Source organism: Macaca thibetana, chromosome 1 (genome assembly GCF_024542745.1).
Source record: "Macaca thibetana thibetana isolate TM-01 chromosome 1, ASM2454274v1, whole genome shotgun sequence".
Taxonomy (NCBI): domain Eukaryota; kingdom Metazoa; phylum Chordata; class Mammalia; order Primates; family Cercopithecidae; genus Macaca; species Macaca thibetana.
In genome coordinates, this window is record NC_065578.1 from 52,979,022 (window position 1) to 52,997,505 (window position 18,484).

Genomic DNA, 18,484 nt, shown 5'->3' on the forward strand with positions numbered 1-18,484 from the left:
ATGGGGGCCGCGCCGGAGCCTCGGCCCTTCAGTCAGGGGCCCCAAACTCTCCGTTCCCCTCCGCACTCCCAGCGCCATCCCCAAGCTGCCGGGGTTCGAGCGTCGCCGGGACGCCAGCCTCGGATCTCGGGCCCCGCACCCGCCCCTCCCTCGGCCGCGGGCCGCGCCCCCTCTCACCTCGCAGCTGCAGCTGCAGATCGCTGGGCGCCCGGCTCGGCGCGCCTCCACTGGCGCCGCAGCCCCAGCAGCCGCCGCCGCCGCCGCGTCCTACGGGGCGGTTCCCCGGGGGACGGGGGTCGGGCCCGCGTCTGCCCGACAGCTGCTCCAGCCACTGGCTGGCCGCGGCCGCGCCACCCAGGCCAATCGTGGCGCGAGGGCGGGGCATCCCCCCTGGGGGTCTGGGCGGGGCCCGGCGCGGGGCTGAGCAGAGGGTTTGACAGGCTGCGGCGGGCTGTAGCCCCGCGGTGCCCGCGCCTCTCGGGCGGCGGAGCCGGGCAGGACCGCGGGGCGGCGCCGCGACGAAAGAGGCTGGGCCTGGGAGTCGGCGGAGTGCGCTGGGCGTGAGGAGCGCCGGGCTCAACCAGGCTCCCTGCCCGCCTCTCCACTAGCCCCGGACAGGATCCTCCCTTCTCCTAGTCGGTTTTCTCCTCCATCAGATGGGAATGGCACTATCTGCTAACGCGAAGCGCACAGATGCGAAAGTGCTTGAAAAGTTTTCTTGCAGAATCCAACCCGCTCACTGGAGAATTTGTGGAGATTTCACAGCGAGTGGGCAGCAAATCTGGGACCCAAACCCAGGCCTCTCAGCCCACTTTCTTAAGTTTGTTTTTGTGTTTTTCCGCTGGAAAGAGTCCAGGGTAAAAGGTGTCAGACTCTGAAGTTAAAGATAAAAAATGATGCCTGATCCCAACTAGGAAATATTCCAATTGAGTCTGGGGGAAGAGGCCCCCAGCGCTTAGGCTTTCGAGCTCCCAGGAGATCCTTACAGATCTGGGGATTGAGACCCACTCTAGGGGTACATCCTGTTGCCCTGCCTTCTGGGATCCCCCCACAGACAGCAAGCAGTGTCTCGGGGGGCCCTGCCCAACGTGTAGGAAGAGCGTGGGACAAAGAACAGTAAGGCTTCACAGCACCTGGAAGCAATGGCTCAGTTCCCCGCTCTGAGCCTGAGTCCTCCCGTGTGAAATGGGAGTGTTCGCCTAGGCCTGGTCTACCTGCCATGGCTACCGAAGGATCCAGCCAAGCCCTGAAATGGTTTCTCCATTTCACCTAGGTGCCTCCTGTGCACTGTTTGCTGGTGGTCTGGGCTGGCTCCAAGGGTCCTGACTGGTTTCAAACTCCTTTGAAGTCTGGTCCCTTTGGCCTTGGTCTCAAACTGAAAAATGTATATGGCGCCCCTCTGGACTACACAACATGTCAACTTCATAGCACAGGACTCTGCACAGAATAACTGACCCCAGGCAGCATCCTCAGAAACCTGGAAAACCAGAATTTTAGAATTTCAAAATCATAAAATTGGATTTCTTATAATGTGTTTAAAATAGTATCTAACAATTAGAGTAATAATAGTAAGAAAGACTTTGAGGTTTTAGTTAGACCCACCCTCCATTCAGAGGAGAAGGGATGTGACTGGCCTGTGTCAATGTGGTGGGGGGTGGCAGAGCTGGGGAATCCAGGCTTCCTGACTCCAGGCGATGCTCTTCCTCCAGTACCAACCACTCTGCTGCTCACAGGCAGAGGGTGTAAATCAACCATGCCCATAACATACAGGCCAAGGGTTGTGCCTCACTCAGTGCCTGCACCCCTCCCCCCACCTCCACACACTCTTGTGGAGTCCCAGCTAGTTCTGCTGCCAACAAGCCATTCTAGACGAATGGTAACTTCACTCTGGACCTCAGCTTCCCCCTCCAAAGGCATGAAGTTGGAAGACCTCTGGCCTTTCTAGTTCTGCTCTTCTCTTCAGTAAGGCCAGGATCCAAGTCCTCTGCCCTCCCTCCACCCCCACCCCCGCCACACACACACAACAAGCACTGCCCTGCACATTTAGTTGGGACTCTGAAAACATTTGCTGAATGAGTCACTTAACCAACTGGACGTGAAAGCAAAGGCCCTCCAAATTTCCAAATGAAGAAACAGCTCTTTCCATTATTCTTTTGAGCACTCACCCTGGGCCAGCCCCTATACCTGAGCTAGCAACACAGAAACACAGAACCCGCCCCCTCCCCTTTCCCTCAGTGAACTCACAGGTCCTCCTCACCAAAATAGGTGGGTTTGCGAAGGCTGGCAAAGTGATGAGAAGTTTAATCTGCTCAATAAAACAGACCTCTTCAACACTGTAAATGGCAGGACCCCTTTGGGGATATTCAGAATCTAGTAGGTATATGCTTTTATTTTTCCTCAAAGGAAACACAAGAAACTGTTAACAGTGGTTAAGGGAATAGAGGATTGAGGGAAGGCCTGCACTTTTCAGTTTTATACTTGTCTGAACCGATTTGTATTTTCTAAGTATATATTATCCTCCCTCTTTTTTTTTTTTTTTTCTTTTTTGAGACAGTCTCATTCTGTTGCCCAGGCTAGAGTGCAGTGGCTCAATCTCAGCTCACTGCAAACTTTGCCTCCCGGATTCAAGTGATTCTTCTGCCTCAGCCTCCGGAGCAGCTGGGACTACAGACGGGCACCACCATGCCCAGCTAATTTTTGTATTTTTAGTAGAGACAGGGTTTCACCATATTGGCAAGGCTGGTCTCGAACTCCTGACCTTGTGATCCACCCACCTTGGCCTCCCAAAGTGCTGGGATTACAGGCGTGAACCACCATGCCCAGCCCCTCCCTTTCTTTCAGTAGGGGTTATTTGAGCAGTGGGATTATGTGCTGCATTTTTTTCCTTTATAATTTTGGTATTCAAATAAAACTCAGTATTTCAATTGTCAAAAACAAAATAAAGTGAAGCAAAGTAAACTGCTTCTCACTTTAGCAGGCTAGTAGACAGTAATGTCTACTTTTTACACTAACCCATGTTACAACTCACACTCTCTTCTGCCCTCCCAGTCCCACAGACAGTCTGTCTACCGGATATCTCTATCAGGATCCATCTGCAAAACCGAACATCATTTTTTCATCTCTGACGTTGCTCCTCACTCCTGTGTCCCTACCTGGGTGAACAGCCCCATGGTCAACTCACCCAATTCAGAAATCTGAGTCATCCTCAGCCCCTCCGCTCCCATACTCCTATATCTGACTTGTCATAAATTCAACTAACACTCCTCCTCCTCTCCATCCTCACTACTACATTTCTTCCAAGTTCTTGCCTCCATTCTCATCCTCCTCCCAATTAGTGATTTTCCACACTGGTCTCCTTATCGGTCTCTGAAGTATAGATCTGGCTGGGCACAGTGGCTCACACTTGTAATCACAGTACTTTGGGAGGCCAAGACAGGAGGATCACTTGAGGCCAGGAGTTGGAGACCAGACTGGGCAACATAGCAAGACCCTGTCTCTATAAAAAAATAAAATAAAAAATAGTCAGGCATGGTGGCCTGCACCTGTAATATCAGCTAATCAAGAAGCTGAGATGGAAGATCCCTTGAGTCTAGGAGTTTGAGACTGCAGTGAGCTATGATCATACCACTGTACTCCAGGCTAAGTGACAGAGAGAGACCTTGTCTCAAATAAATAAGTAAATAAATAAAAATGTAGATCTTACCATGGCACTTCCCTGTTTAAATCTCATAGCTCCCAATTGCCAGCTAAATAAAATCAAACCATTTTCTTACCCTGCTCCCACCCCTACCCTATGTTCCAAGCACCTTGGAATAGTTTTCATCTCCTAGAATCAGGAACATATATTCATGCCTTCATAGCTCTGTATATGATTTCTCCTTTGCTAATACTTTCTCCCCTTATTCACCTTGCCTGCTTCTTCCTATGAATACCTATAGGAATACTTAGGTATTCTTAGTATACCTATACTTCCTATTCCTATAATACTTCCTATTCCTATGAATACCCAGCCCAAGTGTCCTTTCCCACAAGCCTTCCCTGAATCCTCGAGGGGGCTATAGCTATTTTCTCCCTGCACACTCTCACAATGCTCTGCTTTATTCTGAGAACTTCTTACAGTTTTGTAACTGCCTATGTAACAGCCTGTCCCCCCCACCAACCACCTCTAGAATGAGACCTCTGTGAGGTCAGGGGCAGCCTTTTGCCTTTCTATCTTCAGAACCTAGAAGAGATTCTTGCACAAAGTAGGTAAATGTTTACTGAATGCTGATTGAATTATTAAAGACTCACCACTAATTCATTTGCTTGCCTACATTTCTAGCTAAGAGCTTCCCCACCCTATCAAGACCTCTCGCCTCACTGTCTTTGCTCAGGGGTGTAAGCATTCACTCAGCAAATGGTTGAGGTAAAAATAGACATTTCTGTCTCTAAGGTGTCCCGTGTCCAGAAGACATGAGGAAGGAGAAGGAAGAGAGGTGGTAGATGTTACACTGCTTACCCTGCCTCTGTTTCTTGCAGCAAGGGAAGAATTAACATTCAATGGGGAACCTACCATGTACCATGGTTGACACTCTCCATATGTGATCTCACTTAATCCTGACAGCTCTGGGATAAAGAGGTTATCATCCCTATTTTACAGGTGAGAAGATAAAAGTTCAAAATTAAGTGACCTCCCAAAGTTCCCACAGTCAAGAGCGTCTGCCTCCCATACATCTACGGCCAATTGATTTTCAATAAGAATGCCAAGGCCACTCATTGAGGAAAGAATCGTCTCTTCCACAAATGATATTGGGACAACTGGATATCCACCTGCAGAAGAATGAAGTTGGATCCCATCTCACATCATATTCAAAAAGTAATTCACAATGGACCAATGACCTAAATGTAACAGCTAAAACCATGAAATGCTTAGAAGAAAACACAGAGGTAAACCTTTCCAAAAAAATAATTTTTTTTTTTTTTTTTTTTTTTTTTTTGAGACGGAGTCTTGCTCTGTCACCCAGGCTGGAGTGCAGTGGCCGGATCTCAGCTCACTGCAAGCTCCGCCTCCCGGGTTTACGCCATTCTCCTGCCTCAGCCTCCCGAGTAGCTGGGACTACAAGCGCCCGCCACCTCACCTGGCTAGTTTTTTGTATTTTTTAGTAGAGACGGGGTTTCACCATGTTAGCCAGGATGGTCTCGATCTCCTGACCTCGTGATCCGCCCGTCTCGGCCTCCCAAAGTGCTAGGATTACAGGCTTGAGCCACTGCGCCCGGCCAAAAAAATAATTTTTAGGAGTAAATTTTCTTGATCTTGGATTTGGCAGTGGAATTTTTTTTTTTTTTTTTTTTTTTTTTTAACAGTCTCTCTCTGCTGCAACACAGTGGTGCAATCAGGGCTCACTGCAGCCTCAACCTCCTGAGTTCAAGGGATCCTCCCACCTCAGCCTCTCAAGTAGGTGGGACCACACACTCTCAAGTAGGTGGGACAACAGGTGTGTGCAACCATGCTCAGCAAAGTTTTTAAATTTGTTGTAGAGACAAAGTCTCACTATATTGCCCAGGTTGGCCATGAACTCCTGGGCTCAAGTGATCTTCCCGTCTTGGCCTCTCAAAGTGCTGGGATTACAGTCATGAGCCACCACACCACCCTGGACCTTTGATACAATACCAAAAACGCGAGCAATAAAGTAAAAAATAAATTAGGCTTCATCAAAATTTAAAACTTTTGTACATCAAAGAACATTATCAAAATACTGAAGAGACAACCTACAGAATGGGAGAAAATATAGGCAAATCATATATCTGATAAGGGTCTAGCCTCCAGAATATACATAGAACTCACATGACTCAAAAACAAAAACACAATCCAACCAAAAAATAGTCAAAGGAGTTGAATAGACGTTTCTTCAAAGAAGATATACAAGTGGCCAAGCACATGAAAAGACACTCAACATTATTAGTCATTAGGAAAGTGCAAATCAGAACCAGAATGAGCTACTAGAGAAGCTGAGGTAGGAAGATTGTGTGAGGCCAGGAGTTCGAGACTGCAGTGCTGATGATCACGTCTGTGAATAGCCACTGCACTCTAGCCTGGGCAACATAGTGAGACCCTATCTCCACAATTTTTTTTTTAATTTTTAAAATAAATAAAAACAAAACACAATAAAATATCACTTCACATCCAATAGGATGATATAATTGAATAAAAAAGAATGTCTCAAGTTGAATGATGAGGAATCATTAAAAAAAAATGAGTGTGGATGAGGGTGTGAAGAAATTGGAACCCTCAAATATTGCTGGTGGAAATGTAAAATGGTTCAGCCACTTTGTATTTTTTAGTAGAGATGGGGTTTCACCATATTGGCCCTGCTGGTCTCAAACTCCTGAACGCAGGTGATCCACCCCCTTGGACTCCCAAAGTGCTGGGATTACAGGCGTGAGCGACCACACCTGGCTGGTTCAGCCACTTTGGAAAACAGTTTGGCAATTCCTCAAAAAGTTAAAGATAAAACTATAATATGACCCAGCAATTCCACTCCTAGATATATAAAATTGAAAACAGGTAGTCAAACAAATACATGTACATGCATGTACATAGCAGCTTTATCTGTAATAGCCAAAAGGTGGAAACCTAAATGTTCATCAACAGATGAACAGTCAAATAAATTGTGGTATATACATACAGTGGAATAGTATTCAGCCATAAAAAGGAATGAAGTAGGCTGGGCACAGTGGCTCACACCTGCAATCCCAGCACTTTGGGAGGCTGAGGTGGGTGGATCACCTGAGGTCAGGAGTTCAAGAGAAGCCTGGCCAACATAGCAAAACTCCGTCTCTACTAAAAATACAAATATTAGCTGGGCGTGGTGGCAAGCACCTGTAATCCCAACTACTCAGGAAGTGGAGGCAAGAGAATCACTTGAACCCAGGAGGCGAAGGTTGCAGTGAGCTGATATAGTGCCACTGCACTCCAGCCTGGGTAACAGAGCAAGACTCTGTCTCAAAAAAAAAAAAAAAAAGGAATGAAGTACTGATAGATGCTGCAATGTGGATAAATCTCAAAAACATGCTAAGTGAAATAAGCTAGACACAAAGGTCACATATTGTATGATTCCATTTATATGAAATATCCAGAATCCATAGAGACAGAAAACAGGTTGGTGGTTGCGAGGGTCTAGGGTAAGGGGTCAATGTATCTGCTCAATGGGTATGGTTTGCTTTTTGGAGTAAGACAAATTTGGGGGAACTTGATAGAGGTGATGGTTGTGCAACATTGTGAATACATTAAATGCTTCTCAATTGTTCATTTTTATTGTATTTTTTTAGAGATGGGGTCTCAGTATGTTGCCCAGGCTTGTCTTGAACTCCTGAGTTCAAGAAATCCCCCTGCCTCAGCCTCCCAAAGTGCCAGGATTACATGCATGAGCCACCACGCCTGGCCTAATTGTTCACTTTCAAATGGCTAATTTTATGTTATATGAACTTTACTGCAACTACAAAACAATTAATTTAATGAAAATAAAAAAGAGTATCTGCCTGAGTCCAAAGCTAGGCTTCCTTCATTGCACTTTGGGGGCATTCACTGGGAACAGCCCATAGAATGGCATCTATAATGGTTGTAACTCTGGTGCTATCAAGCTGAGGGATGACAAGTCACCACACTTGAATTCTGAACACTGAACCTGCCAAGTAAAGATGACAATACCTGACCCACTGGAGCTTCCATAGAGACTCAATGCAAAGGTAGAAAAAGTAAAATCAAAATGAGAGAAGATGATGATGATGATTAATGAAATATCCCGGTTACTTCTCCCACAATTTCTGGTGTTCATCTTATAACCTGAAGATGCTCTTTTAAAAACAAAACAAAACAAAACCCTGAAGAATCCCAGTACAGAACAAGAGAACACGGTCACAAAAGTCCCCTAAGGATGTTTTAGATAAAAACTCATATGATTAGAAAATAAGAACCAATTTAAACTAGGAATGCAAGAAAACTTTCTTAACTAGATAAAGAATATCTAACAACAACAACACAAAACAAAAACAACCCCCCCCAACCATGAAAACCTATAGCTAACATCACATATTTACCACCACACTTAGTGTAAAGACTAAATTCCGTAAGATCAGGAACAAGGTAAAGATTCATGCTTTCACTATTCCTATTCAATAACATACTGAAGTCCTAGAAAGTGCAGTAAGGCAAGAAAAAAAACCACAAGAATAAAAGGCATATAGGCTGAAAAGGAAGAAACAAAACTCCCTATTGGCAAGGGACATAATTGTCTATGTAGAAAATTCCATGAGATCTATAAAAAAGAAAAAACCTTCTAGAACTAATCAATTAATTTATCAAGGTTGCAGGATCTAAGTTTAATATTTAAAAGTCCATTGTATTTATATATGCTAGCAAGAAACAATTAGAAATTAAAAATTTTCAAAGTACCATTTATAATAGCACTAAAAATTAGATATAAATCTAACAAAATATGTACAGAATTTGCTGAAAACCACAAAACACTGACAAAAGAAATCAAAGAAGACCTAAATGAAAAGAAAAGGTATACTGTTTTCCTAGTTTGGAAAGCTCAATATTGTTAGGATGTCAATTTGCCCCAAATTAATCTAGAGACTCAATACAACTTCAATTGAAATCCCAGCAGGATTTTTTTGTTGTTAGTAATCAACAAGCCAACTGGAAAATTTATTTGGAAAGGCAAAGGAACTAGGATAGCCAAAACAACTTTGAAAAAGAACAGAGTTGGAGAACTCACTATCTGATTTTAAAACTCACTATAGGCCAAGTGTGGTGGCTTACGCCTATAGTCCCAGACTCTTGGGGCTAAGGCAAGAGGATTGCTTGAGCTGAGGAGGTTGAGGCTGCAGTGATGAGTCCTGATCATGCCACTGCAGTCCTCCTGGGCAAGAGTAAGAGCCTGTCTTAAAAAAAAAAGAAAAGAAAAAGAAAAAGAAAAAAAAAAACACCTCACTATAAAGCTACAGTAATCAAGACAGCGTGGTATTGGCAAAAGAATATATACAATTTAAAACAGTCAACTTGATCATTCCTAAAAGTAGACTCTCTTCTGAATGAAACTTTAGGTTAATCAGAATTGCTCTCAAAATGGAAAATTAAACGGCTTGGGAAGCCAGGTTCTTCCCGACTCATTTCCTGTTTCTCTTCCTTTCTTCCTTCCTCATCCTGTGTTTTCTCTTACATGAGTGATGACCCCTCCAAACCAGGATCTAATGGGTTATCCCAGGCTCCTTTCTCCCTACCCGCCCCTTCAGACACTGAAGCTGTGATTCCTGCCTCCCGAGCACCTGCAGTAACAGCACCTGCTCTCCACGACCACAGCAGTGGTCCTCGTGAAGCCCCATCATGTCCATCCTGAATCACCAGGCCAGCTTCCCATTGGTCTCCCTGCCTCCAGCCTGGCCCCTCCAGTCCATTCTCCCTGCAGCCAGAGCGATCTTCCTAAATCACCCATCCAACCATGTGGCTCTCCTAGCTCCAAGCCTTCTGAATGCTGGGGAGCTCCTTGGGGGCAGGAATTCTTTGTCACAGTGGCCTCAGGACCGAGCCCATGCCTGGTGCCCATGCACACTCAGCGAATGACGATTGAATAAATGCATGTTAATAAAGCAGATGAAGGACTTATTGAAGGAGGTGCAGGCCCTTCAAAACCTCATTCAGAGAGGTCAAAACACAATGGCTAAGAATGCAAGGAGGAGGCACCAAGGTCTGTATCCCAGCAGTCTCTATTCTCATCCAACACTATTGGTTGAATGCCTACAATGTACCTGGCACTGTCCTAGGTGCCAGAGATTCATGGAGCTTCTCTGTGGACACAGAGTATTCAACTAATCATACAAATGAATGCATCATCACAAATGATAAGACCCTAAGGGAGAATCCTCCATGCTATGAGAGGGCAGAAAATGAGGAAGAGAATTGGGGGCCTGACCCCATCTACGGGGTCCAGGAAGGCTTTCCTGTGGAGGTGATCATTAAACTAGACTCTACGGCCGGGCGCGGTGGCTCACACCTGTAATCCCAGCACTTTGGGAGGCCAAGGTGAGCAGATCACCTGAGGTCAGGAGTTCCAGACCAGGCGAGCCAACATGGAAAAACTCCATCTCTACCAAAAATACAAAAAAATCAGCCGGGCATGGTGACGGGTGCCTGTAGTACCAGCTACTAGGGAGGCTGAAGCAGGAGAATCACTTGAACCCGGGCAGCAGAGGTTGCAGTGAGCCGAGATCATGCCACTGCACTCTGGCCTGGGTGACAGAGCGAGACTCTGTCTCAAAAATAAACAAATAAATAAATATGTAAAAAGTAAACTAGACTGTACGAGGAGGAGAAGTTACTGGTTGTGGCATTGAGGGAAAGCTTTCCAGCTAGATAGAGGACTATGTCCAAAAGCCCTGAAACTAAAGGAACTAAGGTCCCTTCCAGGCAGCAAAAGAAGGGCAGTGTGACTGGAGCCAAGAGTGAAGGGCAGGAGGGCATCAGATGAGACTGAGGAAGGGCAAGGGCTGGATGCTAAAGGAATGAAAGATTTTACCTGGAGACTGACAATCAGATCTGTTCTGAAAATAGCATTCCAAGCCAGGTATGGTGACCAATGCCTGTAATCTTAGCTACTCGGGAGGCCGAGGCAGGAGGGTCACTTAAGACCAGCAGTTCAAGACCAGCCTGGGCAACATAGTGAGACTCTGTCTCAAAAAAAGATGAAAAAATGTAGCCAGGTGTGGTGGCATGCACCCATAGTCCCAGCTAGTCGGAAGGCTGAGGTAGAACCATTTCTTTAGCCCAGGAGTTCAAGGCTACAGTAAATAAGCTCTGATCCTACTACTGTACTCCAGCCTGGGTGACAGGACAAGACCTCATCTCTTAAAAAAAAAAAAAAAGAAAGAAAGAAAAAGAAAATAGGCCAGGTGCAGTGGCTCACACCTGTAATCCTACCACTTTGGGAGGCCCAGACGGGAGGATTACTTGAGCTCTGGAGTTCGAGACCAGCCTGAGCAACATGGTGAAACCCTGTCTCTACAAAAAATTTAAAAAGCTAGCCAGGTGTGGTGACACACACCTGTGGTCTCAGCCACTTGGGATGCTGAGGTGGGAGGATTGCTGGAGCCCAGGAAGTCAAAGCTGCTGTGAGCATGATTGTGCCACTGCACTTCAGCCTGGGCAGCAGAGCAAGACCTTGTCTCAAAAACAAAAAAAAAGAAAAGAAAAAGAAAGTAGCATCCCAGTGTCATGTGGGAAATGAGCTGAGAAAGAGGCAAGAGTGGGAGCTGAATGCACAGTCAGAAATCCCAAAGATGAGGAGCCTGGACTACGGGAGAAGTGACTGGGACACAGCTTTATTTAGGAGGCAAACTCAATACACCTGGGTGATGAGAGTGAAGGGAAGCAATGGCTGGGCATCTAGAAAAATGGCAGTTTTAGGGTTTGGAACTTCCCCTGGGAGGCCCAAGGCATTCTTAGTCCTCAGTGGTGGTTTCCAGAAGCAAAGTCAACGTCACCATTACCAAGTCATTAAGCTATATCTCTTCCTCATGCTCATCATTGCAATGGCTTTTCTAGAGAAACTTTCATTGGCTCTCAGCTCATCACTGTCTTTACAGAGAAACAGAATCAGACTCACTATAATATGCATGTCAAATGCTGCTAATGAGGACAATAAGATCTAATAGCTTAAACAATTATAAGGGACAATATTAGCTATGGATATGTGAGGAAGGGCCTGTTACTTATGGAAGCACACAGTCCCAGGCCCTGTGGCAGGTGCTTTTCCATACATTAATGCAGACAATGCTGTGTACACACAACCAGACACAGGACAGTCCTATGAACAGGGTAGTATTGTTTCCTATTACAGACGTGGAAGTGAGATCCCAAAGAGGCTAAGTGACTTGCTCAAGACCTCAGAACCAGCAAGTGGCAGAGTCAGGCTTGACTCTAAATACCACCATCTTTCCACCACACTACCACACCTCATCTCTAGCTGATCTGGACCATTCTCTGTCACCTGTCCCTTCCTCTCCTTTCTCCTAGAATGCCTTCCTGGCTGACCACTCCCACCCCAGCCCACCCAGATCTCCAAATGGCCCCTTCTCCACATAAGGCTTCCCCTCCCAAACAAACAGCAAAAGCACAAAGCCTTCGCCATAACTCCTTCCTATGAACTCTGGAGTCACAGCCCTTCTCAGAGCACTTATTCTCTGCTGTGTTACTTACCCGTTTGTGCATTTACTGTATTCCCACTAATAAACTGCAGACCCCTTGAAAGCAGGGACTTTATATGTGTGTGGAAGATGTTCAGTAGTTTGTGGATATGAACCCGTGTACAAAATTGATTTGACAGATCAACAAGTTGGTAAATGAGGCTGAACCAAATGCATATATGGAGTAAGGAACAGAATAGTTGTTTATGTAGATTTTTACTTAAAATGTTTCTTATAAAATAAACAGAAGACTCATCCAGTACACACTAGTATTACATAATTCCTATGCTGTTTTCCAGGCACATATTAAAGTCATCTAGACCTATATCCAGAAAGCATTTTAATAAATAGAGGAGTGGAATTGTATGCATGAATAAGTTTGAAATGAATTTTTCAATTACAAAAATCAGTTTTAAGACATTTAATAGACATCTTGCATAATCCACTCTTCAAAGACATTTTATCTCTTATGAAACCATACTTACTGTATCCCAAATTCAAACACTCATGCAATGTTACAGTTAGAAGGGAACTTCAAATGATCATTCAGTCCAATTCTTTGATTTTTCAGTCGAAATAGATAAGTGATGTGAAATCTTAGCTGAAGTTTACAGAGCTAGATAGTGCCAGAGATAAGACTAGAACTCATTATTTCTGAAACCCAACTCTCAGGGACAGCTGGAAACCTACCTTTATATTCATCCTTTCATTTTTCTCTAGTAACAGAACCCCAATTTTATTAATGGGTTACAATCAACCTCTAAAAGACATTTCCTAGACTTCCTTGCAACCAGATGTGGCCATGTGACCACTTTGGCCAATGAGATGCTAAGCATTAAGTATGTGCACTTTCAGGAAGTGTTCCTAAAAGGGAGGGAGGATGCTATTTTCCCTCCCCTTCCTTCTTCCTGTTGCCTGGAAGGAAGGCATGAGGGCTGTGGTTCCAGGAACCATGTGGGACCACAAGAGTCAGGACCACACCTTGGGGCTGGCTACGTGGAGAGCTAGAACGAGCCTGAATCCCTGATAACTTCAGGGAGTCACCATAGCTGATTGGACAGCCTGTTTCTGGTTCTTCTTTTATGTGAGAAAAAAAATAAATAAATAACTGTGTTACTTAAATCACCATTATTCTGAGTCTTCACTTACATGCAGCCAGACATAACTAACCCATCTTGCTTCCCCCATCTCACTAAATGGCAATTCCATTCTACCAGCTGCTCAGGACAAAAACCTTAGAGTCAATACTAGTGACTTTCTCTTTCACACTCCACAACCATTCCACCAGCAGTGCTTGTCACCTCTTCCTTCAAAACAGACCAAATCTGTCTGCTGCTCACCCTGGGCCAAGGTGAGAGGAGCACCTGAGCCCAGGAGTTTGAGAACAGCCTGGGCAACATGGTGAGACTTCGTCTCTACAAAAAATTATCCAGGTGTAGTGGCATGTGACTGTAGTCCCAGCTATTCAAGAGGCTGAAGCAGGAGGACCGCCTGAGCCCAGAAGATTGAGGTTGCAGTGAGCTAGGATCACGCCGTGATCACACCACTGCACTCCAGCCTGAGCAACAGAGTGAGACCCTGTCTCAAAAAAATAAAAATACAAATAAAAAGGAAAGCCATTCCACTATCTACTGTCTACTTGTTCCTCAGCGCACTCACCACCACATGGCATTTGTTTATATTCATTCTCTCTCCACCCATTAGAAGGGTAAGCTCATTTGTGTTGTTGGCTACTGTGTTCCCAGCACCCACAATACTGCCTAGCACGCTAGGCCTAGCATACACATGAATGATTGAATGAATGAGTAAATGAATGCTAAGTCTGTGCCCTTTTAACTATGTCACTTTGCCTCTAATTGAAATCCAGGTGCATTTGCTCCATGTACGAATATTACTATTGGAGCCACTTGCTATCTCTGTGAAAACTTGCTAAATATTTGCTGACAACAAAGATAAGCCAGCTTCTTCTTATCAGTTAACTAAGAAGATCTAAAAGGCAATAGGGTTTTCTATTCTGATAGTCATGATATCATTAATAACAACCACAAAACATTAAACATTTTGAAATAGGAATAATGGAGTGCAGTACACCAGACAAGTTTGTAAGACTCCAGAATCTGATGTCCTTTTGTGGCAGCCCCCCAAAAATAAACCCTGTTCTTTTTTTTTTCTTCTTTTGAGATGGAGTTTCACTTTGTCACCCAGGCTGGAGTGCAGTGGTGCGATCTCGGCTCACTGCAACCTCCTCCTCCCAGTTTCAAGCAATTCTCCTGCCTCAGCCTCCCAGGTAGCTGGGATTACAGGCGCCCACCACCACACCCAGCTAATTTTTGTATTTTAATAGAGACAGGGTTTCACCATGTTGGCCAGGCTGGTCTCAAACTCCTGACCTCGTGATCTGCCCACCTCAGCCTCCCAAAGTGCTGGGATTACAGGCGTGAGCCACTGTGCCCAGCCAAGGCCTTTTCTTACTATTCTCACATCACCTCCTCAGTGAGAAGAGGAGGGTCAAATTGACCACTCATTGTCCAGTGATGAACACAACTGTCTTCTCTTAACTCCCCAGCTTTATGGAAAATCCTGGTGGTTAATTTTAAAACACAAATAAAAGTCCACTAAAACAGATTTATCTTTTCATTCACAAACAGTCTACATCTTTTCAAGTTAGGAGGTTTTCAGTTGGCCTTGTAAACTGAAATAATAAATCTCTTAGTAAACTCTATTCACTAAAGAGGTCTTAAGCTCAGGACATGTTTTGAGACAATGCACTCCTAATATTTGTTTTCATCTGGAGAAGGAGCAAAGCCTGACAGAACACCCCAGGTTCCATTTTCAAAGAAGACCAAGAAGCAACATCTAGCTTCTTCAAGCCGATAGTGAGCTGAATTTTGAAAAAAGAAAAAATGTCAAGTTCTAAGATTTTGCTTCAAAAATACATACTCCCCTCATACATTTTTGGCGATTGCTGCTTCAAGCTGCTAAAACAGTTCTTCTTTGGGGGAAAAAAAATACAGCTCTCAAGAAACTTAAGAGCTTGGTTTTAAAGACATATCTCCCTGTATATGAATCTGTCTCCTCTAGCTGTGTATCCTTAGGCAAATCATTTCACTTCTCCCCTCAGGCTCCTCTGAAGTAACCTCACAATGACCCTGGAGGATAGATTGCTGTTAAAGATAATGCCTGTAGAATGAGGAGCACAGGGTCCAGCACATAGTAAGTGCTCAATAAATGGTAGCTACTGTCACTCCATAAGCAACTAGCCACACAGACGCCTACTCAAGTCATCAGCACTTTTCAACATACTATATGCAAATAATTCATTGTGTAGAACATTTGGAAAATACAGAGAAGTATGACTGAAAAAATAACCCACCGGTACTGTGAATAAAACCTCCCCCAAACAAAAGAGAAATGGTGTGGACGGCAGACAACTTTTCCTCTAACCACTTTGAAATAGTGACCTCTGCTGGCCAGTGGAAAACACGAGCCTTCCAATCAACTCTTCCATGATTGAGCAAGGGCTGAGTGAGCCAGGCTTGGTCCTTGTCCACAGAACAAAAACCAGGTGTTGCATTACAAGGGACAGAAATCGTCACAAGGGTTACCACGATGTAATTGGGATGTTAACAAAATTAAAGGCCGGCTTTTCCATTTGCTCATCCACCCAGAAGATTCTTTTGTCAAGCCCCATAGTCTCTTATTTTTAAAATGTCATAATTGCATGCAAATGTTCTAGCAGAAAAACAACGCGAGGGGCATTAAAAATCAATCTTCCATGTAAGCCTCAGATTTTCCAGCATGAAGATCCAAAAGCAGAAGTGGTGACAAATGTGTAGAAAACAGAGTGAAAAAGTCAGAATGCATCATTAAGAATGTTACAACAAAAGGAGGGAAAAAAATTCTCTGGGAGCACATGTCTGATTCAGCTGGGGTAAACAGACAACTACAAAAAAGGCTTTAAAATCCCTGCAAACTTCTTACAGATAGGGCCCAGAAATCCGATTAGGACCTAGTCAGGAGTCTTTTCTTCAGGCAGAAGTGTGCCTGATGGAGGAGGCCACTCAAGAGACTACTGACTGGAACAGTTAGATGTAAAACACATTCCCGCCTCTTAAGGTAGGAAATAAAACAGAAGTTGTAAACCGGCAGTCATAGGCTATGTAGTTTAGTTTGGCATGTATTGTTTTGTTTTGAATTCATCAGTTGCCAACACTTCAAAAAGGGAGATTTTATATCAAAATGCAATTTTTTTCTTTTTTGACTGGGTCTCACTGTCGCCCGGGCTGGAATGCAGTGGTGTGAACATGGCTTACTGCAGCCTTGCCTCCCCCAACCCCACCCCACCCCACCCTAGACTCAAGTGATCCTCCTGCCTCAGCCTCCTGAGGACCTGGGACTACAGGCACATGCCACCATTCCCGGCTACTTTTTGTACTTTTTGTAGAGACAAGGTTTCACCATGTTGCCCAGGCTGGTCTCCAACTCCTGGGCTCAAGCAATCCTCCAGCCTCGGCCTCCGAAAGTCCTGGGATTACAGGCATGAGTCACCACGCCTGGCCTCGTTCTTGTAAACAAATAGGGAGCTCTAGCCACACTGGGCCAGCACTCTCCCATAGCAACAACAGCAGCTGTGCCAAGCAGCAATAGCAGCCTTCCACACCCTCTCCAGTGTGCTGTTCCCTGCCCAGCTGGCCTCACTCACCTCATCAATTGTCTGGCTTTTGTGAACACTTAAGTCTGAGACCTTGGGTGTGTAACAGCTCCAAGACACTGATGATGAGGAGTTCCATTCAGTTCAAACAAATATCAGCTGTGTACAAGGTACTTTAATAGGCACTAGGGATATGAAGAGGAAGACATGATCCCTAAATCCAAGGAACCCATAGACCCTTGGAAAAGAGGGCAAGTCAACTGGCACTAATCATACATTATGACACGTGCATTGGAAAGGTATAAAAGTTGTAAAAACTAAAGGGATTAAATCAATTCTCTAGCTTTTTGAGGTACTTACCTCACTGATGTCCAGCCTTTCTTCTTTTCTAACATATGCACTTAAGGGTATAAATTTCCCTCTAAGCATGTCTTTTGCTATATCTCACACATGTCTTTCTTTTTTTGTAGTTCGTTTGTTTTGAGACAAGGTCTCACTCTGCTTCCAGGCTGGAGTGCAGTGGCGCGATCTTGGCTCACCACAACCTCCGCCTCCCAGATTCAAATGATTCTCCTGCCTCAGCCTCCCGAGTAGGTGCGTGCCACTACCACCCAGCTAATTTTTGTATTTTTAGTAGAGACGGGATTTCACCATGTTGGCCAGGCTGGTCTTGAACTCCTGACCTCAGGTGATCCACCCGCCTTGGTCTCCCAAAGTTCTGGGATTATAGGCGTGAACCACTGCATCTGGCCTCAATATTTATTTTTATTATCACTCATTGAAAAATATTTTTTCCTAACTTCTACCTATGTGATATCTCCTTTGACCTGTAGGTGATTTTAAAATGTACCTTACTTTCAAAACATATGGAATGCTCTAACTATCATTTAAAATTGATCTCTACTTAAACTGCCTTATAGACACAAATTTTAAAAGATGTTAATCCTTTGAGACTGAGACTTGGTTTATGGACCAACATATAACCAGATTTGTAAATGTTCAAGATGAGCTTGAAAAGAATGCTTGGACTTCAGTAGTCAGGTGCAGTGCTCCTCATGTGTCCCATAGGTCAACTCTGCAGATTATGTCATTCAAATATTCTACATCCTTACTGATTTCCAAAGTGTACTTCTATTGGTTACCAAGAGGTGTGGAAAATAACTTTTTTTTTTTTTTTTTTAAATTCAGACAGAGTCTTGCTCTGTCACCCAGGCTGGAGTGCAGTGGCGTGATCCTGGTTAACTGCAACTTCCGCCTCCCAGGTTCAAGTGATTCTGCCTCAGCCTCCCGAGTAGCTGGGATTACAGGTGCACACCACCATACCTGGCTAATTTTTGTATTTTTAGTAAAGATGGGGTTTCACCATGATGGCCAGGCTGGTCTCGAACTCCTGACAAATGATCAGCCTGCCTTGGCCTCCCAAAGTGCTGGGATCACAAGCATGAGCCACCGCGCCCAACCTGTTCTGTCAGTTTTTATGTATTTTTTTACTAAAGCAACATATATAAGGTATACAAATCTTGCATATGCAATTCAATTAATTTTTATATGTATACACCCCCATAACTCAAATCAATATATGGACATTTCCAGCACCTCAGAAGTTTTCCT

At 44.6% G+C, this 18,484-nt stretch overlaps 1 protein-coding gene across 1 annotated transcript in view; it reads left to right on the forward strand.

Moving 5' to 3' along the window:
• Positions 1–18,484, forward strand: part of MRPL37 (mitochondrial ribosomal protein L37) — a 911,410-nt gene that overhangs the window by 429,735 nt on the left and 463,191 nt on the right. The window lies entirely within an intron of this gene.